The sequence below is a fragment of the Triturus cristatus genome, chromosome 5_1 (genome assembly GCF_964204655.1).
Source record: "Triturus cristatus chromosome 5_1, aTriCri1.1, whole genome shotgun sequence".
In the NCBI taxonomy this organism is placed as follows: Eukaryota; Metazoa; Chordata; class Amphibia; order Caudata; family Salamandridae; genus Triturus; species Triturus cristatus.
This window is the reverse complement of record NC_140587.1, coordinates 429,509,096-429,535,939: the sequence shown is the minus strand read 5'-3', so window position 1 is coordinate 429,535,939 and position 26,844 is coordinate 429,509,096.

The following is a 26,844-nucleotide window of genomic DNA, read 5'->3' as shown; positions in this document are numbered from 1 at the left end:
GGATCCAGCGAAATGTTTTTCTGAGCATGCGAAGAATGTTGAAGCAGGAAGAGGATACGGCGCTGACTTGTCTGTTCATTGAGAGTGAGGAATCCAGGATGACGCCTAGGTTCCGTGCGTGGTCCGTCGGGATGGGTGCTTTTCCGAGGGCTTCCGGCCACCAGGAGTCGTCCCATGAAGAGGGGGACGTACCTAGAATGAGTACTTCAGTTTTGTCTGAGTTCAGTTTCAGACGGCTGTGTTTCATCCATTCGGCAACTTCTTTCATTCCTTCGTGTAGGTTAGTTTTGGCGGTGCTGGGGTCATTGGTGAGAGAAAGGATAAGTTGGGTGTCATCCGCGTAAGAGATGATGTTGAGGTTGTGATGGCGTGCGATGGCCGCGAGGGGGCTCATGTATACGTTGAAGAGGGTGGGACTGAGTGAGGATCCTTGTGGTACGCCGCAGATGACTTCATAGGCCTCGGACTTGAATGGTGGAAGGCGGACTCTCTGGGTTCTTCCGGTGAGGAACGAGGTGATCCAATCAAGTGCTTTTCCTTGGATCCCGATGTTTCTGAGGCGCTGTAAAAGGGTGCTGTGGCAGACTGTGTCGAATGCTGCAGAGAGGTCAAGGAGGATGAGGGCGACTGTGTCTCCATTGTCCAGTAGAGTTCGAATGTCGTCTGTTGCTGCGATGAGGGCGGTCTCAGTGCTGTGTTTTGCTCGGAAGCCAGATTGTGAGGGGTCGAGGGATTTGTTGGCTTCGAGGAAGGCGGCGAGCTGGTTGTTGACAGCTTTCTCGATGACTTTGGCCGGAAATGGAAGAAGCGAGATGGGGCGGTAATTTTTGAGTTCGGTGGGGTCTGCTGTGGGTTTTTTCAGAAGGGCAGTGAGTTCAGCGTGTTTCCAGTCTTCTGGGAAGGTAGCGGAGTTGAAGGAGCAGTTGATGACGTCTCGGAGGTGCGGTGCTATGACGGAGTCTGCTTTGTTGAAGACGTGGTGAGGGCATGGGTCTGTGGGGGATCCTGAGTGGATGGAGTTCATCAGGCGGATGGTGTCCTCAGTGGAGATTGGGTTCCAGGCGTTAAGGGTGTTCACGGGGGGAAGGTGTACAGCAGATGGTGGGGTGGGTTGGTTTCCGGGTTGGTTGTCAAAGCTGTTGTGGATGTCTGCAATCTTGTTGTGGAAAAATGAGGCTAGGGAGTCGCAGAGGGTTTGAGAGGGGGTGATGTCGTTGGAGTTGGCCGAGGGATTGGAGAATTCCTTGACGATGTTGAAAAGTTCCTTGCTGTTGTGGGCGTTGTTGTCAAGTCGATCCTTGAATGCTGTTTTCTTGGCTTTTCGGATTAGTTGGTGGTGAGTACGGGTGGCGTTTTTGAAGGCGTCCTTGGTGCTGGTGGTAGGGTCTTTTTTCCAGGCCTTTTCGAGGGAGCGGTATAACCACCCTTCGCTCCTCCGGAGCCAAAGGGTGGTTATACCCCCCTTTAAAAAAGTCAACTGGGGTGGAAGAAGCTTCATCACATGTGCTGCAAGGGCTTGGAATGAGCATCCTTTTCTTATTAGGAATGCCACTGAGCTGATGACATTTAGGAAAGGACTGAAAACCTGGCTTTTCACTACATAGGTCACCACATACCTCTCTGATCGGAAGGCAGTAGCTAGCGCCAGGACACCCTTGGGTAACTGTTGCACTTAAGAAATAAAATTAACATAACATAACATAAATATGGTACATATGCCTCATCCTTGTGTGTTGAGACATGACAAAGCGCTGTGTTACCCCTAACAACTCAGATTTGGAAATTGCTGTTTCAATGTCTGCAGTATCATACATCACACATTTGAGGAGCAAACTAGGAGGAAAATGAAACGAGTTGAACTCATATCACCGTTCATAAGCCTCCTTTTCAGACGCATTATATATTTTGGCACAACCTCATATTACTAAATCTGAGGCCGCATCATGAGGCTAAGTATGTTGCAGAAAAAGACCCACTACAACACCCTTTGCACCCCCCTTTCATGCTAAGTGTAGCATGTGCATGTGTCTAAATGTTAATGCAACATTCAGCCACGTTACATGGCTTGACACCACTTTGAACATCAGGAGATGGGGAGTTTGCCACAAGAATGTCACTAAAAGTGAAGTTCTGTTGGCGGTATCCCCTGGTAAATCTGGCCCGAGCAGTTTTGACACATTAGACATGTCCTGTTGCAAGGGGAAATATGTAGATTTGTGTCATGCATGATGTGGCAAAAGTTGCATGTGTCCCACTTTGTTTTTGGGCCCATATGTGCTTGAACGTGTGAGGAGATGGTAGAATAGGATGATGGGGCACCCATTTGATATTTGTGTGTGTTCATGAGTGTTGTGCAGATTCCTGGTGACAGTCGACACTATGTGACATGACCGTTTCCTATGAGTACATGCTATTATTTGTGTTCATAATATGCTTGGGAACCATATAGATATGTTGACAGGTGTAGTGCTGACAAATGTGTAGTTTGCATCCATTAACCTATCAATGTTTCAATTGGTTGTGTAGAATTTTCAAGTTAGATGATACCTCTTCATTGTGGTACCATTTGGTATTTGGACTTTCTGTCCACAATGTATTTGCCTTTGAGGGTGTAATTAGTTGTATATCACCTTGCATTTACTGGCCATGCTTGTTGAGATGCCTGACGCACTCTACTCATAAGACTTGCATCAGTTATTTTGGGGCTTGAGACACACATAGTAAGTGTGCTGTGCTGACAATAGCATTGGTTTACAAATTTGAGTGCCATTGCACATTCATGGTTGTGGGCATAGGACATTGTCATCATTGCATTGTTAGCCTATTTGTCCTAGGTAACATAAGTGAACACTGTTGCTATATCAGTTATCACATGACTAACCTATGTTTCACTGTTTGTGATGAGTGTTGTATGGCAATTTGAGTTAGTACAGTGTGTAAAGATGAGTCATACACAGTGTTTGTATTTCAGGCACCTAAAATGTGATTTTAGGACACCTATGGACCTTTCAACTATGGCACTGGTGCCGTCAAGTGCATGAATTGTAGTCCCTATGTACCTGCGTCTGTGGATCTTTTAATGGTGTCATCACCCCTGGCCGGAGTGCATAGCCTTGGTCAGCTGATAAATGAAAATATAAAAGAGGTACATTAGTTTTAATCATGATGTGGGTGAGAAGTACATTAGAAAACACAATAGTGGGCCCCTGGGTCTAGTCGCTTGTTGGGGTGTTGGTGTATCCCTTTTTTAGGACGATTCCCCTCATCCACCCTTGGGTGCCATGCTTCACTATTGAGAATCTCCTCATACTACGAACCTAGTAATAGTGCGGGCTACAACCCCCTCACTGAGAGGAAGGAGCTCAGGGATGTTTTAATAGAGATAATGAGGTATATTAAACCTCTTGATGAGCAAGGTGTGGTGAGAGGTAAGTGAAAAAAGTGTGAGTGACTAAAACTTCTACTTCTAGTTACATGAGTAGGGAATCAGCCCCTGTTGGCCTCTAAATTTCCTCTGGTCCTCTTGTTTGTGAACTAAATATTGAGAAGTACATTAGTCATCATTGTGTCAACTACCCAGTATTCTACATTCATCTTGCACCCAGTCGAGTACATGCCCTTAAACAGCGTGTCAACCATATATTTATCAATTGGTAACAGCTTACACATTACTACACTGCCATTTGTGTTGTCCTCTGTCATACCGCCATTGTTTTAGATTCAACAAAGTTCCAATGCCTTGAAGGTTGTGATTAGTCAACAATGTCAATGTGTAGTTAACGTTTCTGAAACACTTGTCTAACATGATTCACTTTTTTGGGTGTATGGGTAGCATTCCACGTTGTTAATCCTCATCCTTAAAATTACATGACACATGACAGTGAATGTAGAAGTTACTTCATTCTGGCACAAATTTTGCAAACATACTTTTTTTCTTGATGTACCCTTTTTCGATGTATCAGGCATGGACATGAAAGTGGATGCATGTGACCCTGTGCGATGTTTATTGACACATGTTGGTGCACAGGTAGTTGGGAAATGGCCATGTCCTCCACCATAGCATCATGGTGGAGGACATGGCCTCTTCCCATGAGATTAGTTTATGTGGCCCACAGTGGCTTAGTGAGTGTCAACATGTCCAAAGTAAGGGCAAAGGGAAGCACCCACTATACCAGATTGAGCAGGGGACCTTGGAACAGATTTGTTTTGCAGCCCTTCTTAACTATCATCTGTGGCTGATATGTCATTGTAAGTCAGAAAGAGAAACGTATCAACAGTAGAGGCATTAAATACCAGGCTATGAATGTGCGTCAAAGGGGCTTGAATCAGTGCCAAAAGGAAGATACTTTATTAAAAATTGATTTAAAAATGTAATTCGATGCAAAAGCATTGCTACAGCAGGACAGAAGGAAAGCAGACTGCAAATGGGTAAAGAAGGAAAGATAAAAAGAAGCGGGATGGAACCTAAGTACACATAACACAGAGGAAGTGGTATACAAAAGTGAGGGAGAGGGAAGAAATGGCTTAAGCTTTGAAAAGGTTAGTATGGAAATTGTGCAGGTGGCAAGCAGAAAAGAAAATTGAACAAGAGTAATGTCATGAAGCTAGAAAGGTAAACAAATAAAATATTAAGAGACTGGACAAAAGTGAAGGAAGGTGAAAAAAGTTAATGGTGGAATGGAAATGGAGGATATAAGTAGAAGGTAGGAAAGAAATATAGAGTGAACATTGGTAAGAATTAACATAAGAAGGTAAAACTGGTAAATGTACTGTTTTGCACAAAACAATTAAATGTACAGCTGCAATATGCATCTTTTTCAGGCATTGTATTAAGGGGAGCTAAAACCATTGGCACTTGAAGGGTTAGTGTTAGGATCAATAACTTCCAAAAGATAGTTGTTCCTTCAGGCTCAAATTGTGTGTTCATTTAATTTCATGTCTACTCCCTTGGTGAGAAGACTTAACTATATGTTGTACTTTTGCATTATATATGTGGTGATAAAAGTTGGCAGAGCAACAATGTATGCTCAGTATATTTCTAAACATGACCAATTTTACATTGTTTTCCTACATGATTGAGCGCCTTGCGGTGTGTGGTGTGTTAGAGTTCTACTTACCAACGAGCAGTCCATTGCCATAGTTGCCATTCTGGAACCGCTGGTTGATGACATATTGGCGGAAGATGTAGGAATCATGCACACTGCCAGGGTACTTTGCGTCAACATTCATGAAAACACCAAGATGGTCGACAATGGCCTGCACATTCACTGAATATGTGTGCTTCCTGTTGCGGAATATGTGTGAATTTTCAGCAGGAGGCACAAGTTGCACATAGGTGCAGTCCATTGCCCCCAACACATGCGGAAATCCAGCAATGGCATAAAAGCCTTGCCTGTTGTTGAGTTGTTCTTGTGCAGTGTTGGGGAAGGGCAGGTACTGTGGCGTCAGGCTGATGATAGCACCCAGGACAGTGGGTAGGGACCTGGAGAAGGATGGCTGTGATACTCCTGCCACTCTGGCAGTGGTCGGTTGAAAAGTCCCTGAGGCCAGCATGTGGTGGACAGCGAGTAGCTTGGTCTCTCGAGGGATGTTGGTGCAGCGCTGGGATGTGGGCTGCAGCCATGGTGCTATCTGTTTGAGGAGGCAGACAAAGGACCCCGTTTTTAGCTATGACCTCCTCTTGCTGGAGGTGTATGAGGGTGGTCCTCTGCCGGTAAATCCAATCCCTTCTCTGGCCCTGCCTATGTGGTGGGGGTGAGGGAGGTAGGGGTCTTCTTGGTGCTCCTAGTTGCAGTGGCAGAAGCTCCATGGCGTTGTTGAGGTTGCCAAGGATGAATCAGGAGTGTTCTCCTTTTCTACAAGTGTATTAGCGTCATTTTGAAGACCAAACTATTGCTAATGGTACTTAGCAGCAGTTTTTCTAATTTAGCGACATACAAGGAAATCCTTGAAATATTGCATTGTGTGTTTTGCAGGAGTTTTATCGCAGGTGCACCTACCTTGCATCTCATTTTCAGTAAGTGACGCTAAGCGAAGTGGCATTGTGAAAAATTGAGGATAACTCTGTAAAAATGTCGCTAACAGGGCTTTGCGGCAACTTTTGAATAAGGTGATAAAAAAAGCTGATGTAGCGTCAAAAAAACTACGCTACAGCGGCTTTAAATTCTTGTAAATTGGCCCCTTTGTGTTTGTTGCAATGAAAGAGGAGGAAGCTTTCTGGGTTGCCTCTGATACAAGGAGTGTTGTGCCCTGATAGGTTGATGGGCTTATGGGAAATGTAACATTGTGTTTTCACTGTTTTGACTGACTGCTGAAAAATTGCAGTAAAGTTTGAGAAGCAAAATCCGTGCCTCCGTGTCCTTAATAGAATTGAAAATCTTGATGCAAATGCCTGAAAATGTTTTATTGACACATATTCTGAATCGTAATTAGAAGAGAACACCATGTTCACACCTTTCACCTATCCACAATTGAGTATGGTTTGTAAAACCTCTTTTTCAAGTCGAAAAGTGGATTTTCCAACTCACAAAAGTGGTTTAGTACATGAATAAACACCATTTTTGCATTTCAGGATTTGCAACATTATTTTCCACAGCTGGTCCTAGATTCTTCAACTTTGTGGGAAATCTGCGAAAGCCCACAGCTGCCCACAATTTTCAGCTTATCTTTTGCAGTATATTGTAAAATATAGCTGATATCACGATCTTAACAGGTGCAATGCAAGAGGCGCATCAGGAAGAACAAAGTAAGCCAGGGATGGCAGCTGCACTCTTGTCCCCCATTAGATCCACCATTCCCTGAATGCAACACTCTGCAGCCACATTGAAACATGGGACTGCTCTCCCTCTATCTAATGTGCTCAGAGTGCACAGTTTATGTCGATGCCACTGCTGTGTTCAACATGGTGGCACCTGCGTGTGACCCTAACCTAGCCGCATGAACACCATAACCTACTCACTTTTGCAAAGTGAGCAGCAGCTGCATTTTTCTAGAGCAATAGATTGCTTCCTGTCAGCGGAGAAGAGATTTATACATGATAAGGAGGTTCCTTAATATACTTAATGATCCCCTCATCATGGAATACTCCACTTGTGAGTCAAGATGCATTCAAACACATGTCCAGTGTGTAAAAACACGCCCATGAATTAAAACAATCAGATTTCTTAAACAGAGGCAACAGTGGACTGGTGTTGAGAAACCCATGGTCCAGACCCAAATTACAAACCAAGCATTGTCAGTGCCAATAGGTCAGGCTTTAAAAGAATGTTGTATGGTAATGTGAAGTATTACAAGTAAATAGCATGGGAATAGATATGTATTTGAGTGGAAGCAAAGAACTATAGAGTAATATTGTGTAGGTTTAAAGGTCAGGTGACAGTTTCACTGTTAAAGCAGACCTAAAAATCCATGTAGGTTAATGACTGCCCTCCTCTCATCTGTGCGGCTGCCAGGGAAAAACACTATAAATTATCTAATTATCTAAGACAGTTTAATAGCATTACAATATGTGTATGCCCCTGATAGTTCCTCTAGTAGCTGGATAAATAAACAAAATTATTAGAGTTGTGTAGAGGGCAACCACTTTATAGAGGCACACAACTTCTGCCCAATCAAAATGTATACTCCTAGCTCCCGACATGTGGACAGTGGGCAGATCTAAAGCCCCTCTCCTGGTGATTCTCACAAAATTGTTTGGGGCTGTCAAGCCAGACCATAACAAGAATGGCAGAGGAAAAGGAGGTGCTATTTCCCTGCCTGGTATGTGATGTAGCCCTGACACTTCTGTATGGCAGCAGCACAATCAAGGTCCCTACAATTTTGTCAGTTCCAGCAGTGTCTGCCAAATCATAGTTGTTTCTCAGTGCTACAGTTCTGATTCATGGTACTGCTTTTCTTTGAGTACTGTCCGGGTTTTATGATTTTGGGGCAGGATATATGAAACGTGAACGCTGCATTACCTGGGTAATTTTCCCTACTCATCACCCACATGCTCTCTCTTGTGGACATGGTTTTTTAAATGTATCCGAATCAAAGATGGAGTGTTTTCTTCTAGACTGAATCATTAGTTGGCCAAACCAAGATGGCAGAATCTGTTGCTTGTTCACTCGTTTTGCTTCTTGTGTTTTTAACAGAGTTTTATATAGCACAAACTTGACCCAAAGGTATCAGAGCGCTTTACACGAGCACCAGTTGTGTTACATGAAGACACATTAATTTTTGTTAGACACGGGGAGATTAAGTGATGTGCCCAAAATCACAGGATGTTGCGCGTCCTTGCCGAGACTCGAACCCAGTTCCCCTGATTTGAGGTCGACCGCCCTAGCTGTTAGGCCAACTCTTCTCCCTCTTGTCTCTTTTGACTATATAAAGGGTGCAGCTACTTTGATCCTTGCTCCACAAAGCTTCTGGTTATATTTAGAGGTGGGCGGAGCAGTACTACACGGAATTCCACAGAGTCACATAAAACCTCAGGTAGGCTACGCAGAGTACCGTCACCCCACGAAGTTAAGCAGACTCAGCCGCAATGTCGCCTGATCACAGTAGCTGCCGCTTTGAGGCGGTAATATGCAGTCATTCCACTGAGTAAAATAAAAATGCAGACGCATTCTGGCAGAAACCTGTGCCTCGGTCTGTGTTGGGACAAGCAAGCCAACAGTGGAAAACCATGTCACAGGGTATGGAAAGGGACGGGTCTCACTCTCACTGTCACAGGCATCAGGGGTGCAGAATAAGAAAAAAAACTGTTGAACTCCGCAGGAACTCACCTGTTCCTACTGCAGGCCCAGTCTTCCATCCACTGAAGGGCTCCCGACTCTGCCTGTCCTGAAGAGGTCACAACCAGTCCAAGGTAGCTGTAGAATGGAAAACGGGACCAGAGCCAGTGACCAGACTTCTGCCGAGGAGAGCCTCCCGGGCTGTGCTGAATCAGAGACACGTTGAGTGTATCCCTGGGACATGACCTCATTAAGAATAATTCAGATTGGATGAATCCGGTGAGAGGAGCCTGAGAAACCCCCCTTTTCCAACGCAGCACTGAGCACAAAGTACTGCTGGAGAGACAGCGAGCAGGGGTCATGGACCCCTCAAAGGTGGACGGGACACACAGCCGTGTGTATGAATTTAGGTACAAGTGTACAATTGTATGTGTTTTTGTGAAAAACATTGTTGTAATTGCTTTCCTCTGAACATGACGGCACACGGCACTGAGCACCGCTGCTGGTAAACTCCGCCATGTGGTGCAGGCAGAGGTTTTGCTGAACTCCGTGGTGCAAGTGGAGTGCAGAGTAACAAAAACTCATTGAACTCCATCCGCATAGCAGAGTTTACCGCACAGGCTTAGTTATATTTCTACCAGTGGGATTTTTGCTCTTTTTTTCTCTTGTCACTTTGATTGTTACACCATTTTTCCTTTCTTAGAACTAGACCTGAAACCTACCAGTTACCTTTAACTCTGCCTGCACTTTTCTAGCAGTTCCATAGTGTAATTGGCTGTATCTCCCAGCTCTCTTGACCCTGTCTACTGTCGTTTTGTTTTTTAGCCACTAGCTTTTTCCTTTGTTTTAGTGATTTAATTCGCAGGCATTCTATTGCTTAGTGTTATAAACACCTCTAAACTAGAAGGGTGGGCAATGAAAGAGATCACCCTTACCTTGGATTAAAGAAGACCAAGATAAAGGTGTGATTGTTGCATCCTACACTCAACAGCTGGAGCCCACCATCCTTATATACCCTCCTAATTCCGACTTAGGCTCACATTCACATAGGTGGAAATCTTCATATAAGTACATTTACTCCTATGACTAGAATTAAATATTTGCTTAAATGCAACTAAGCAACTTCGGGCAGAGATTTACACCTAGTAGTAGGACAACATGTTCCCATTCCCTTTGCAAAACTCAAAATATAACCATAAAGTTACTGATAGTAACTTCAAGGGTGTATTTTAGCTCTAACTTGCCCTATTGTAGATCTACATAGTGTAGGCAGATATCTCTGACTATGCTATGTAAAACTACAAATTGAAACGAATAGGCAAACAGGCATACGCTGAAGAAAGTTATATACACCAAACAAACTTTACTCCTGGGACGACAGCAGTAAAGCCCATCCCCTAGCCTCTGCCTTTTTTTTCCTGTGCTTGATGTTGTTGAAGACACCAGACACCAGCTACAGTTATTTTGGGTGTTTTTGAATATGTTTGTTTGTGTGTGTTTGTGTGTGTGTATGTTTGTTTGCTTAGGACTTGCAATGTGTTATATGTCTGTGAATGTGTGCAAAGTAATATTAGATACTTAAAACTATTCTTTACTTTAATTATATTATATGAGTTTATTAAAATTATTTTGTGCTAGCAGTTTTATTCCTTGCCTCCATTGATTTCTGTGTGATTCTCTTGCAGTGCCTGTAAGTAGCCTCGTGAAGTATGTGACTTACTTCAAGGCTTGGCCAGAGTATGCTTGAGCCTATTTGTGCTGCAGCATTGCTGAGGTAGATGTGGGTGTAAGTTCAGTGTACTGAAACTGACTTCCCCTTTTGCAGAATATTGTATTGTGCTGCCTTCTCTGTTGCCTTCTTTATTTTTCCCTTTTCTCCTCCCATTTTGTAGAGATATTTCCTATTGTCCAGACATTCCCTCTTGCCACTTCTGCATTTATTCCTAAAATATATACCCATGTGTGGAGATCTCTGCACATTATAGCTATCAGAGGTATTGACATAGATCATAATCGTCATATATCTTAATTGCATTTATCAGTATCATAATATAACGTGTATTTGTAAAGCACACACTCACCACGGCCGGACTGAGGACTGAAACCAGCCCTGGCAATTAAGTCGCACCAGCTTGGTAGGGGGGGGGATTGCTGGTGGGAAACATTTGTTATAGGGGGGCGATATTTAGCACTGCTGCAAAACCAGCCCGGTAACAAAAACAGCCCCCACCGCTCCAAAACCAAAACATCCAGTCCTGACACTCATCCAGAAGGGCCTCTTCGCACTGAATAACAGATGTTTATTGTTACACAAGAGTACTCATTTTATCGGCCTCAGAAGGATGAACGGCCGAGGGAACCCCCTGAGATTTGAACCTGTAGTCAAACACAGGCCTTTGCTGTAGAGGCATTAGTCCACTAGGCCACCAGACCCGGCGTGTGAAGTAGTACTATAGCATTACTCCTTCACATACTTATCAATGACTTTTTTTAATAGCTCATAATCTTAAAGATATTACCACAATACCCATTCAATGATTGTAGCTTGGAACTTGCATATATACACAGTAACACACGTTCTTTATTGCAAAGTTTCTTATGATGTAAAACAGCACCGATCAAAACAAGCATTCTTTCAGAAGTAAATTAAGAAATTATCAATGACAATATATAATTAGATGAGTATGTGCCACTGAGATATTATATATGGGCTCATTTAAAGATTTGTAGACGTTTCATCGCTACTAAAATGTATTTTTAGAATCTACAGTTGATGCTGAACGAATAAATATAATTGTTTTTGTTACACACTTCAGCTCTTGTTGAATAATTTATATTAGAAATACAAATTTATAATTAATATCTGTAGGACTCAAGGGTACTCTAACAGGCAACTGAGCTATGCACTTTTTAAATATATTTTTGAGTAAATAATCACTGGCTGCGAGATCGGTCAAAAAAAGCAAACCTGCGATAAACGAATGTCTGGTGCCTCTGAGGAAAAAAAACCCTAAAGGATATTCTAACACATGATAAACAGAGAAAGCCAAAACTGCATTATTGCGAGGAGAATACAAAAGTCAGACACTTGTGGATTTGAACTTTAAATTAAAAAAGAAGGCTTTGCTCCAGCTGAATAAAGGCCCGAGCATCTTCACAGGACGGCAACATTGAAGTTTCAGTAGTCCAGTGGCCAGCTGCCGCTGTGAAACGTGTGCACTGAAACATCCACGGAAGAACAGTAAGGTGACCAACACAATACACACGAGTCCCACATTAAATGAACTTGAAATGGGGGGATGACGCGCGGGCTCCTGTGCGGAGTTATCCATCTTTATCTGTGACTTGCAGGGCATTAAACTGGGCAGCCTTGCAAAGCATGGCAGGGGACTGATTGCTTGAATCCATTGATGGCGGTGGTGTTCTTTTTTCATCCTCAATGCTGATCTCTTCTAGGTGGGAGGTTATCTTGGATCCTTTTAGGAAAAGTGAAAAATGCATGCGGCTGGCCTGTGGGAATTGATGACATCCAAAGCGGGGACCTAAAGCTGAGGATTCTAAGGCATTCCTTTCCTTTTCACTTTGGTGATTTATAATCTCTATACCTTTCTCAATGGACCCCATTGCTATGTCATTTGTACACAATCCACGTCCTTCTGATAAACCAGTGTATGTTATTTTGATAAACCAATAAAGAAATGTTTTTAAAAAAAAGAAATATTGTCTGAATATGAATTATGTATTATAGGGCTCAGGTTTTCATATATTGCTATATAAATAATAGCTTAGGTTTTTCATGTTTCAATGACCATTTAGGATATATATTATATATAATATCACATGTATATATTACATATAAAATAACACACACACACACAAACACACACATATATATGTAGTAGATATTAATATTGATGTTATTGCATGTTTCCTTTGAATCTACATGAGTTGCATTCATGTCATTGATGGCTACTGTTATGTATTTCTTTAGATTTTAATAATAAACAGCTGTTTTGTAGAACTGCATGTGTGAGTATCAGTGAGTATTATTGCTTTTATTTAATCTTAATTTACGGAACGCGTTGTATGCCTTTGTACAGCTGCACCTATGATATGATTAAAGTTTACATCATCGACTCAAGTCGACTTATCCTTGCATCAGACAAATACACTAAGGCCCCCCTCTCCTATGAAAACTAACAGCACCAAGCTATGTATAAAAAAAGAGACTGTCCTAGGTACAGTTGGCATGGTAAAGGCCTAGTAAGAATCCTATTTTAGAATATTAAATTATTCTGCCAAAAATCGACCGGTTTATCTGTGCCCAACTGTAGAGTACTCCAGTAAGGGACAGGAGTGAAAGATGCCCTTTTTGTTCAAGTCAATAATAAATTCATAGCTGGATACATCAACAGCTACGATATTATCATTGATTCCCACCTAAAATCCCCTCATGTATGCTAACGAATCGTATCTGAAAAGCATATGAAAACCTTACTTTTTGTTGAAGCCACTAAGTCCTTTTGTCATAGAATTATAATGATTTTTCTCTCGTTTCTGTATCAACAAATAATTCTGGGTTGCCATTCCACTCCCCTTCAATGAATTTCAAAATACCCATTGCTTTGTTACGCTGTTGTGTTACTCTAAAAAATGTCAAACTACAGGCTCATTCGGGTCCACATTTTGCCTGCATTTATTCAAAGCATGGCCATAGATTACATTTATTGCAAACACACAAACCAGAGGTAGTCAGCCAAATTTTTTTTCTATAAAATATCGCTCCTTGATACCAAATCACCAATGCAGTGAGACTTTTTATATCTGATGGATTGGGTCTCTCCAATACTGAGACATATGAGACTGGGTCCAATTTAAAAATGTCAGCTGCTTTCCAGGCCATCGGGTTTTTTTTTAGCTTGTCTGTGCTATTCCAAACAGGAACCTAACGCATGCTAATCAATTTTGCCCCAGAAGGCACACAGCAGCCTGAACTGCTGGGCCAACTTTCCTTTCACTGGAATTGTTATATGACATGATATCAACCACCAAAACATTGATTTCCGACAATAACGCCAAAAAATATAGTGTGTCTAACTATCGTCACCTTATCCACAAACAAGGAATACAAAAATATTGATAACAAAAATCGCTGATAAAAAAATATCTAAAGTACCATAATATTGAACACAAAAATAAAGGATAACCAAATATCGTTAAAACATTAAATATACACAATACACCAAAAACATTGAAAACAAAAATATCAACTACAAAAATATTGTTTAAATATATAAAAAAAATACACCAATTAATTTTCAGCTAATATTTGCCATTACAAACACCAAAATTAACCACAAACAAATAAAGCATTTTAAAATATTAAAATAATCAAAGAAACACAAAATAAAATACTAAAAGTTATGTTTGTAGGCATACTTATTCAATAAAGTACTTACCTAAATATACAACAATGTTAAATAATTAAACGCACAAAAACAATATGGACCTAATAAACTAACATAAATACAAAAACCATCAACTAAAAAATATAACATTAATTTATATACAATTCAAATAGATAACCTTAGTACATACAAATATATCTTACATAAACCTCGATTTAATCTCCACCAAATAAGGAACAAACTGCCAACAGAATTACTAAACACAAAGGGTTCTATTCCGATGTCGATCGGTGAGCCTCCGACCGGTCGTAGGAGGCTCACCGACCAACATCATAGGTTTAAAGTCTGACCGCCTAATTACAATGTAACAAACAAATGATGGACGGAATGCTGACAATGCATACATTCTCCCCCAGTCAAGAGATCTGGGTTAAATCCATTGTTCTTTTGCCCACTACACCACCCCAGTTCAGACATGGCCATATGCAAATCAGTCTTGACCCTGTGCCTCATGGGAACAGTCCAGCCCGAACTGCCAAGCCATGTCTTCCCTGGACCGGAATCAAGCATCCTAGGACCGGTTTCTGGCTATCAGCCGTCATCAGCCAGGATAGCTTGACTCCAGTGGCGTAGTGAGCACGGGTCCCACGTCTGGGAATACCCATCCCACTTAGGGCGAAAAGCGTTTCAACAAACAAATGATAGACGGAATGCTGACAATGCATACATTCTCCCCCAGTCAAGAGATCTGAGTTAAATCCATTGTTCTTTTGCCCACTACACCACCCCAGTTCAGACATGGCCATATGCAAATCAGTCTTGACCCTGTGCCTCATGGGAACAGTCCAGCCCGAACTGCCAAGCCATGTCTTCCCTGGACCGGAATCAAGCATCCTAGGACCGGTTTCTGGCTATCAGCCGTCATCAGCCAGGATAGCTTGACTCCAGTGGCGTAGTGAGCACGGGTCCCACGTCTGGGAATACCCATCCCACTTAGGGCGAAAAGCGTTACAACAAACAAATGATGGACGGAATGCTGACAATGCATACATTCTCCCCCAGTCAAGAGATCTGGGTTAAATCCATTGTTCTTTTGCCCACTACACCACCCCAGTTCAGACATGGCCATATGCAAATCAGTCTTGACCCTGTGCCTCATGGGAACAGTCCAGCCCGAACTGCCAAGCCATGTCTTCCCTGGACCGGAATCAAGCATCCTGGGACCGGTTTCTGGCTATCAGCCGTCATCAGCCAGGATAGCTTGACTCCAGTGGCGTAGTGAGCACGGGTCCCACGTCTGGGAATACCCATCCCACTTAGGGCGAAAAGCGTTACAACAAACAAATGATGGACGGAATGCTGACAATGCATACATTCTCCCCCAGTCAAGAGATCTGGGTTAAATCCATTGTCTATCCTGGCTGATGCCGCTACTAAAAAAATACAAATAAAAATCTAAATTTCCATAAATAAATTTAAATGAGTAAAAAAATGAAAAACTGTAGACATTTAATTATAATATCCTATTTTTAATAAAAAACATCAAATACAAGAAAAACTATTCTGCACAAAATAATTACACTCAATCAAACACAAACATTTTAAAAACATTCAAATAATATATTATTTCAATTATCTGTTTAACAACAATTTGAACAAGCATTGACATAGCCAATAGGTCTCGCCTTTGGGACCTTATAAGTGTTTAGCCATGCAACAGTTGCATAACTAAATACTTATAAGGTCCCAAAAGCGAGACCTTTTGGCTATGCAAAGCGGCAAAAGTAAAAGTGATCGCGATCACGATCAAACATCAAAGCGGCCGTGCGGTCGCTAATGTGAAGTGTAATCGCGGTAAAGCGCGGCGCGCGCGCCCGCGCACATGCACTGTAGCTCTAGGCTGGCCTGGTAGCACTTTTTGGAGCCCTCTCAATAAGTCTCGCCAGTCCAGCGCATGCGCTGGGTCAAGCGAGACCTAAAAACAACACCAAAAAGCGATATTACTGCCTGTGATATTCTTGCTATTGATATTTATCTCATCACAATATTCTTGTGAAGATATTCTAGTATCACAATATTATGAACGTAATATTTTCATCATAGTGGTAATCGCCATGTTGGACCCTATCAGCAAGATGCAGTCTCTCACTTTGTTTTGTCTTCTTTCTGTTTTTTAACATGTGAATAGTCTGCGTGGTGCATCTGACCCACAGAGCAATTGCTATTTATTTATTTTTGTCATGTCTATAGTGATCTCGTGAGTGGAGATGCTACATTTAGATTACAAGCTAAGGATCTGAGTAGCCTTCCTCTTTTAGTTATCAATGCTCTATGGAAAAAGCAGAAGATGGGTATCATTCTTTCAAAAAGGTGGCTGAAGTTTAGTGGACCTGAAACGTTTGACTTTGATAGTTGCTCAAAGTATGATTTGCCATGACTTTAATACTTATATTTGGTGACAATCTTTGAAATTCATAGTGCCTCCACTCTGCCTCTGAGTAATCATATTGGGGTTTTCTATCCTAGCCATAATAGATAAAGACATCAATGCTGACATTCAGATACAAAGGAGCATATGTGCAAGGAGTTAACGCCGCCTTAGCGTACATTTTTTTACATTATGGCAGCTTATTTTTTATTACCTTATTTACAAGTTGCGGCTAACCTCAGTTAGTGGCAGTTTTCTGGTGAAAACATGAATTTTTAAGATAGCCACTTCTGTTAGCAGGAGTTAACGAAAATGAGATGCAAGGTAGGCGTTCCTGTGCAAAAACTGCAGCTAACCCCACTTTGCGATATTTACAAGGAATTCCTTGTATGGTGCACAACCAAAAAAAATGCCTCTAGCTTCAGTTAGAGGCAGTTTTTTAAGACCAGAAAATAGCTGGTCTTAAAAATGGTGCAAACAATTGGGGCCTTATTTCAGAAGGTTTTGGTGCTGGACAGCACTGCAAGGAATGTTGCTGTGCTGACCTGCGACAAAACTACAGGGCAGGAAGGCGCCCCATCAATAAGATAGGGCGCATTCCTGGGCCTCATTCATGAAAAGTGTTGCATCGCTGCGACAAAACAGCGTTGCACCACTTTTCACTACGCCCTTCTTGCGACACCATGGATGCGCTGTATTCACAGTACGCCGCTCCACGTCGCAATTAATGACAGATACGTCTGGAATCCTGACGTATGTCAGCGCTAAAGTCACGCATTGTTGCAGTTGTGTAACAAGCATGGCACAACTCCAGCAATGCATGGGGCCAGCCTATCCCTGTGGCACTGTGTCACCCTTACGCCTGTCATGAGGCAGGCATAAGGTACTGACGCAGTGGCATCCTATAATTGTTGCAGTGAAATCTGATGGATTTCACTGTGCCACTCCTATGAGGCTTTGTTGCGTGGGAACACCCACCCTGCATACATCATACCTGATGCAGGTATAATGTGGCACAGGGCTTCACAAGGTCACGTATATGCCTAGATGCATCACTTTGCCAATACAGTGCAACGTGGTGCAAGAAACACGCTGCAAGAACGTCAAGGAAATGACCCACTGATGGGGTGAAGCTGTCAGAAGGGGCTCATGAATAAGCCCCCCTGTCTTTTTCCCCTACGGTGGCGCACATTGGCTGCCATGCGCCAACGCAGGCACCCTTGCGCCATGGTGCAAGGGTGACTGTGTTGTGGAGTTGATTGATGTTGTGGCTCCATCACTTGTTGAGATGTCTGCAAGTGCGTCTGGACTAGTGGAGGGTGGGAGTGAACCAGTTAGCCTTCTTGGAGTTTTGTTTGCCTGGTCTTTTCTTGAGGGGTGCTAGGGTGTTGGCGCAGTTGGATATCCATCAGTGAAGGTTGCGTGCTGCGGTGCGTCTGTAAGCGTTGGCGGAGTGGTGGTACTGAGCGAGTTGACGAGAAGTTCTTCTGTGGCTTTGATCCAGCTGTGAGGGGGGGCGATGATGGCGGTGGTGTACGGTGGGCATGGTGAAGACATGATGTATACAATGATGGTCAGTCCAGGAGAGTCCGGTGGTGTGGCTGTAGTTGAAGTTCCCGCTGGCGGAGAAGATGTGCTCAAGCGTGTGTCCGGCTATGTGGGATTGTGCGGTGACTAGCTGCTTGAGTCCGATGTTGGCGAGGTTCCCCAGGAGGGCGGTGGTGTTCTGGTCACTGGGGTTGTCCAGGTGGAACTTAAGGTCTCCCAGTAGGATGTAGTTGCTGAATGGGAGAGCCTGGGGTGAAATGAGGCCTACAATGGCATCGGTGAATGGTGGTCCATAGCCATGGGCGCCTGTAGATGAGGGTGCCGCAGAGGATGGTGTTGGGTTTGGTCCGGATCTGGAAGTGGAGGTGTTCTATGGACACCGTTGGGTCATTAGAGTGCGCGGTCAGTCGGAGTGTGCTTTTGTAGACGATGGCAATGACTTCTTCTGGACGGTCGGGTGGTCCTTGTGGGTGATTTAGTAGCCGTCGGGAATGGCGATGGTGATGTCCGGTCCGTAGCAGAGGTTGGTCCAGGTTTCTGTGAAGAAGGCAATGTCTGTGGAGGTGGCATTGCGGAGGTCCCAGATGTCTGTGACATATTTGTGGAGGGACCGCACGTTGAGGAGGATGGAGTTGAGCCCCGGTCGGGTGCGCTGTTGGTTGGCTGGGCGGCAAGAGCCGCTGGTGTGCTGATGTGGCACAAGGTGCGTTTGCAGTTTCGATAGGCGCAGGATGCAAGGGTATATTTCAGTGATGCTAGATGGCAAACGGCATGGCGTCCATGGTTGAGGACGAGGAGGGTGCTGGTGTCGTAACAGTGGAGTGTACGAGAGGTAGCGTCCCTGGTGCTGGGGACGGTACAGAGCTGGATGGACACAGATGAACTAGCCTCTGCCTTCCCTTCGGTGCAACAGTTGCACGCCCATGACGCATGACCGCACAGCGTCCGCCATTAAGTAGTGCTGCAGGTTGGGCTGGACAGCTGTGAGGTGGGAAACACGGAAAAGACACTGGAGGGGGGCGGGGACGCTGGTGATCAAAGCGGCAAGGAGGGAGAGGATACTGAAAAACTAACTGCAAAAAAGCACAGGAAAAACAAAGCCAAACAGAACAAAGATAAAAAAATAAAGAAAAGGGTAGGAAAGCAACGGAGAAGAGCAGAAAGATGGTCAGGAACAGCAGACGAGAGGGACAGGAGGGCAGTCAAGATGCAGAGCAGTGATGCTCTACCACTGGACCACCAGGGATGAGGTATGGGCAGGAGCCTGAGGGTGGAGGAGGGACCCGAACACCTGACCTCCGTGTCAGAGGAACGAGCAGCAGCAGCAGAGGGGGACAGCAGCAGCACCAACCAGATGGTGCAGCGCTGTGGAAAGAGGAAGTCCACTAAGGGTTAGTCCCCCATACACCCAAAAGCAAACTAACAGGGGGCAAGGAAAGGCAGCACCACCCGGTTGCCTCTTCCGTCTAACAGTGGCGACCAGATTCCGTGTTCCCCAGTTCCCCAGCAAGTAACAGCGGATCATGCTACATACCCAGAGGCCTGGGCTAGAACCGGCCCCTGTGCCCCTGGCACCCACTGCTACCAATGGCCATTCTCAGTGAATTGAGCAAGTTGGTGGAGTCCCTCACCAGTCTTGTGCGGTGCCCTTGGTGATGTAGGTCAGCCGCAGTGCAGGGATTGCTCAGGGCACGGTGTGCGTCTCCCACAGGAGCTAGGACTGGGCCCAACTCGCCCCCGGGCCTCCTCAGCTACGCGTCCCATCTTCTCCTCACATGAACATTGACACCGGGGGCTAAATGCTCTGCACTCTCTCCAAATCTGTGACTCAGCCAGCAGAAGCCTCAGCCAGGTGGGATTTCACAAGCCTGGGTACAGCAGTCGCTGCCAAGTCTGCTGGGGAACCTCCCGATGCGGGTGTGGCAACAGGGCCCCCTTAGGCGCAAAGTTGCAGCACTCCCGCCACACAAGTTTGGTACAGCTCAGGGGCCTCACCCTCCACAGCGGCCAGCCAGCACAACATCCTACGTCCTGTGATGCAGAGAGGCGTGGCACACCATTGATAATCTCCTTCATGCACCCCGTGGTAGTGGTGGATCATAGTATGCGATGCAGACGTCACTACGTTGGTGCGCAAGAACACCTCTACCATTCAAAGCTCCAAGGAGCGCAAGGCGGTCTTCTCACACAGGTCTGCAACGTGTCTCCATGCGACCTGCTAGATGTCACCACCAGGTAAGGGTGATCGCCACGCCTCAATGTCTACCCCCACGGCCCTGCGTCTCAACAGCACCTCCGCATCCCACTCCGGGTCCAAGACGCAGGCCCACCGAGGTCTCCGGGTCCCGGGGACTTCCGTGCTTTCAAGGATTGGATGCCATGGTGTTGCAAGGAGTGCGCAATGAAAAGTGATTCATCACTGGTTTGGCAGAGCGATGCGCCTCTTTTCATAGATGTAGCCCGGAATTTCCTCTTCCAATGGGACTCTGGCTGGTCATCCAGGCTGTTGGTGGGCTTGGGGGGTATTGATCTGTGCTGCACTTATCCCAGGCTGCTCTATTCGGCATGCCATTGTTTTTTTTCCTATTTTTCATTGGAGGTGGACTGATAGGCTATTTTTGCCCCCAGAGGCAAAAGAAGTCATGTTGGGCTGACTAACGTGAATTTTTTTGCCACTATTGGGCCTTTTGCCAGTTTTTGCCCTCTAACGTCAGAATTTGTATCGCCTTCATCCTAGTGTTTCCGGCAATTTTCACTGCAGCTACCTGAAACTATCGCCATGTAGTGACATATTGTAAATACATCGCTAACAGGGCGATAGTTTTTGGTGATAGGCCGCGTTAAGAAAACTGCCGCTAACTAACGTTAGCGTTCGTTAGTGGCAGTTCTTGTACATATGCCCCACAGTGTCCTGTATTCTCACTAGGAAACAAATGGTCACACCGTGTTTTTGATTATAAACATTTGTAGGAGCATTTTTATTAAGTGATAATAATGCTTTATTAGCTGCTGATTAAGTTTGCATAACAAGGCCTATGTTGATAGTACTAGGCCTCACCCTACTTGCGCTGACTTTCACTTTGCTTTCCTAGACAAGACGATTTGCTTTTATTTTCACGTTCACGTCTCTTGCTGGCGTTTTTCCTTTTCAAAAACTTCTCAAAACAAAATAGGGTTCATTTTCATGATACTGTAGAAAATAAATAAAATGTATTTTTTTGTGTTCCTCTAAAATGAAGCTGTGTTTAGGGGATGTGCCTTGCAAGTAACAATTTTCAAGGTCTGTTGACCGAGCAACAACTGTGTTTTCTTCATTGCTTAGATGGTCTATTGCATTTTGTTTGCTTCAATAGTCTCAAGGGTGATCAATTATTAATCATAATGTTGGAATTTTTCCAAATGTTTCTTATTTTATATAACACTGTACGAAACCTACACAATGTGCCTTTCTGGGATGTGTGCCAGACTTTCCCTGTCTTTCAATCTGAGCAGCCTTTATTTCAGACTGGTATCTGGCTCTATCCTTAGACTTTTTGTTCACTTTCATAAAAGGTAGGCTCCATGTTTGTCTGTCTGTTGATTTACACTTACACCGTTGGCTCTTTCCCCAGAGACAGATTTAATGTTGGTTCTCTTGCTGATTTATACTAAGACATTCCTTGACTCTTGAACTTAGCAGATTTCAGCTAGTCCTTTACTGAACTATATTTTTGTTCTGCCTATTTACTTCCATTGGAGGAGTACCTTGCAATAAGACCTCTCGTAATTGGCTTTATATTCATCCATTTTGATGCTGATTTGAATTTGACTAACTAACTACTTTTTGCCTTCTGTAATGACTTTTATTTTTTTTTTAAATAATTCTTTTTATTAAACCAATAAGAATCAACATTACAAGGTACATCACAGTAAGAAGTTCGCTTGATGCATTACAATAACTGCCAGTTAGTTATATAGGTCATCATCACTAGTTGGTAACTTAATCACGGCGATGGTGGATCATCATGTGACGGTGTGGTACATATATTACCTCGAAATACATTCCAATCATTCAATATATGGGACCACTTTTTGGGGCATCCCTTTGCCACGTAGACTGTCTTTTCTTGGAACATACACCAATCCATGTTCTTCTTCCAGGCTGCTACTGTCGGTGCACGTGCGCCCCCCCCACAGCTGGGCAATATTTTGTTTTGCAACCATCAATCCCAGCGTAACCCATGTAATGCGCTTGCTGTTAAGGTCAGTGGGCTGCCACACATTTAGGAGACATCGTTTGGCTTCTAGGTGAATATCAAGCATGAGTACCTCACTAAGAATGTCATGTATTTTCCGCCAGTATCGCTGGATGTGTACACAATCCCAGAGTATGTGCAGGAATGTTCCCTCACTTCCACAGCGCCTCCTGCAGTTTCCATCCTCCGTCCTCCCCATTTTCACCAGGCATGGCCCTGTTATGTAAATACAGTGTAATATTTTAAGCTGGACCAGTCGTAATCTAGCTGAAATAGCCACCTCCCGCGGGGAGGCCACTGCCACCACCCAGTCATCGTCGTCCAGGATTATGCCATCCCTTTCCCATTTCTCTATTAGACGTCAGAGGGGATCACTGGAGTTATTTACCAGCTTTTTATAGGTTAGCGAAATGGCTTTCGTCGGTAGGTAGCCGTCTAATATCCTATCCTCGAGAGGTGAGGATTCAGGGGGGATGACCCCCTTGTGGAGGTGTGCCTTTAGTGCATGTTGAACCTGCATGTATCTAAAGTGTTCCGTGGTGGCCTTGACATGCTCTTGTTGTAAGGAGGTAAATGGTTTGACCTCCCCTTTTACCCAGAGGTCACCTACTTTAGAGATACCTATGAGGTCCCACTTGTCAAAGCCCGTAGACTTCCACAAGTCCCAAGTAGGTCTGAGTCCCACAGGGGGGTTGACAATGTTGTTTTGTGTTCCCACCCCAGGCTTCTTTTTGCGGCATGCTAGATTTGCACCGAGTGTTTAGTCGGCCCCGTCAGATACCATTTCACATTCTTCGAATATAGAGCCCTATTATAGTTCCCTCCCGGCAACAGCCACCTATCCATTGCGTAGCCCGGGTCGTCAGCACGTCTATATGTTCCATGGTTGATGGCCGCCAGGTAAGCTGCCCCGTAATATTTTTTAAGGTCAGGAAGGCCAATTCCCCCATCATACCAGTTGAGGTTGAGTTTAGAGAGCGCTATGCGCAGTTTCCCACTCCACAACAGGCTTCTCTGTAGGCTTTCAATTTCTCTAAAGTAACTTGCTGGGACTGGGAGTTCCTCAACAATATCCCCGTTCCTCTCGAGCCCGTGGTGAAGCCAGAATGTGCTACCAGCTTGAATCCCCACCTATTAAGGGCCTTACAAGTATTTCCCACCAAATGCGTTTCTTGGAGCAATACCACGCCTGGGGCATGACGCCTGATATGTTGTAGCACCACACATCTCTTAACTTTGTCCCCCACACCATTTAAGTTCCAGCTCATCAACTTAAAACTCTTATCCCATTGCGTACTCATTAGGACTTACGTATTACCAACCATTCCCTGTGACGGATCAATGATACCTTGTCGATTCAATACAAACAAACAAACAATACAATAACCCCTCCCAACAACCCCCCTCCCTGCTCCCCTGCACTCTGGGCTCAGAACTGCCCATAACTATCTTAATGCAGAGTGCCTGTCACCCCAAAATTAAACTAAGAGAAGAAAACTGGGGGGGATATGCCATCTTGTCCTTCCCTCCCCTCCCTGCTGCATAGTCAAGTAGTTTCCCTGGGCAGGGCCAGCCCATTACTATTATGGAACACTAAACATGAGCCCTCAGGTCAGTATCTATCCCAACTGTACTACATCTACCCCTCAATTCAAGCAGGAAACAATGTGAAGCGGGTTTTTGCCAGCACTTTAAGTTCAGTTCAAGTACCATAGGGCACAACTGTACCTCCAAGTGTCCATGAGAGTTGTGCTCCTTAGCGTCTCTCCAGCCATCCAGCCATTCTGCGGCAGTCTCTGGAAAATCAAAGAATCTGGTTTTGCCCTCTGCCTCCACTCGGTGTCGGGCCGGGAACAGCATTGCATATTTCAGGCTTTTGTCTCTCAGTCTCTTCTTGACTGCTAGGAACGATCTGCGCTGTCTTTGGGCCACCTGCGTGAAGTCCAGAAAGAAGGTGATTTTTGAGTTCTCAAATCGGAGCGGAGGTGCCACTCTGGCTGTTTGCAGGATGGCATCCCTATATCGATAGTTCAAGAGTCTGGCCAGTATTGGACGTGGGGGGGCCCCTGGCTTTGGTCGGCCCCCTGGTACCCTGTGTGCTCTCTCAACCACGAAAATGTTTGACAGGTCTTTCGGCTGCAGGTGACCCATGATTAAGTTCTCTACGAAGAGGTCGACAGCCTGTCCTTCTGCGTTTTCCGGTACTCCTAAGATGCGTACATTGTTGCACCTAGTGCGCCCTTCATAATCGTCAAGTTTCCCTTCTGTGAACTTACGGAATGCTTGCAGTTCCTGGACCTCTTTTTGCAACTGGGGGGTATCATCCACTAGACTCGTTGTGGTAATGTCGAGTTGTTTGACCTTTTCCCTATTGGTAGCTAGGTCCGCCCTAATTAGCATTACCTCAGAGGAGATTGTGTCCATTCTTTGCACCAAAGACGTGCGGATCCCGCCGATTGCCTCAATAACGTCTTTCAAGGTAGGCTTTGGGACATCACCATCCGCTTCTCCCGTTGGTTTATCCCTGAGTTGCTGCAGCTCGGGTAGGGCCGCATTCGGTCAGGTGTATCTGTCTAGTTTGTTGTGCTGGGTAACCTTGGGGCGTCTGGTGGTTGACATATTGGCAGAGTTTGGCTTCACTGCAGGCTCGTGACTGCACAGTCAGCACTGCGGCGCTCAGGTATAGTTAGATCTCCACCTGTGGTCGAGGAGGGTTAGGTTGATGAGTCCCAGGCTTGGGTTCCGCACCGTGACTCACTCAAGGAGTTTTGGGTCCGCCCTCTATCGAGTCCCCTATTGTCGCCAGCTCTTCACTGGCCATGATACCCCGCCATGCAACTGCTTCACGGCAATATCTGACACCCACCTGAAGGGTATGTCGCACCCTGACGTCGCCAAGGTATGAGATGGTTCCTAATGAGTGGCCCCTGTGATCGCATGACACCCCCAGCGTATCCTCCACAGTCCCCGATCTTCAATACCAGCTACTCTCGTGACTTGCGCTGTAGCCTCAGGATTTGGCGAATATCGACCGGATGGCGGCACTCTGTTAGTCGATGTGAGGGGGAAGGGGCAATGCATGTGCAAGGCTGTGTTTCCGTGATTTGGGTGGACAGTCAGGAAGCGCTTGATTTAACTGCCATCCGGATACTAAGTTTTCTTTCCTCCAGGTAGGTGCTGGATCTTATACTCCCCGTGGCCATCCTCCCACATTCAGGGGTCTGGGCCCCAAGGAAAGTGTGCTCCTCTTGTGTCTCAAGCTTGATGTTAGCCCCTGGTACAGCACGTCTCTCAGGGTTTCCCCACTCCCCAGTGGTCGCCAGCACTTCGCTTCCGTTCTGTCTCCGCCGTTCTCACCTCTAGGTATGTCCACAGCGGTGTTGGATCCCTCCACCCGTGCAGTATCTCAGTTGGCACCTGTGTCACAGCTTATCTAAAAAAAAGAGGGGCCCCTTCTAAGCCAGAGGAGTAGGGCACTGTAAAGTAAATGAGAAAAGTATCCTTTCGACTGGGTAATTTGACTGCAAACAATAGTTCTTCCACACCTGACCTCATTCAGACCCTATAATCACATTCATTTGTCCATGCCAAGGAAGATTGAAATACATATAATCAGAGAATACACAAAAGAAGATTATAAACTTAGAAAAAATCTAACTTCACAGGTTAATTTATTAGTTGTTCGACATATAATAAAGAAGAAAGAATTGTTTCATAGACAAAATTACTCAACATGAGTACCCCATAGTTTAAAATAAAAACAAAAGACCTAAGTTCATAAAAATACAAATTCACAATCACTAAAAACCATAAAAAATGAGAGTCACTAATACAGACAAATACAATGTCATTAGGAAAGTTACACATCCGTGATAACAGTATATGGGACGTAGAACCCGGTTCTTTCGTGCTTAGTACTCGTTAACTATCGTCCATGTTAACAGATTTGTGTAGTAGGATAGGCGTCGACGCGTTTCGATGGGTAAATTATATCTCCATCTTTTTCAAGACCAAACTCTTGACTCTCATGTAATAATTAAAAAGAACGTGAGACTTGCATAATAACCAAGTCTGTACCTATGTATTAAAACATAAAAAACAATCAATAGTCTCAAATGGACAGGCAAATACACCAAGTTTCTGTTGCCAGACACATAAAATGATTCTATTCTTTATGTTTCTTCTAACGTTCATCTGATGCAAGAGTGTATTACCAATTTCTATTAAAGAGTAAATAAATATCCTCAACATTTAGGTAAAAATTCTGTTGAAGCGTATCTGGTAAATTATCTCACCCGTCATAATGAGATACATTTGACACTTAATTTTACCATTTGTCATTGCTAAATCTTATCACATAGATTTTCGTGGTGTATCTAAAAGGATATACTCAGAGAGAGCACTTATCCAGCACCAAGTATCTCCCCTGTATTCCACCAGGTTTTCTTAGTCACAGGTGCCCCCACTACAGGGTTTAAATCCCGCTAGGGCGCTAAGCCGACCCGATCTCT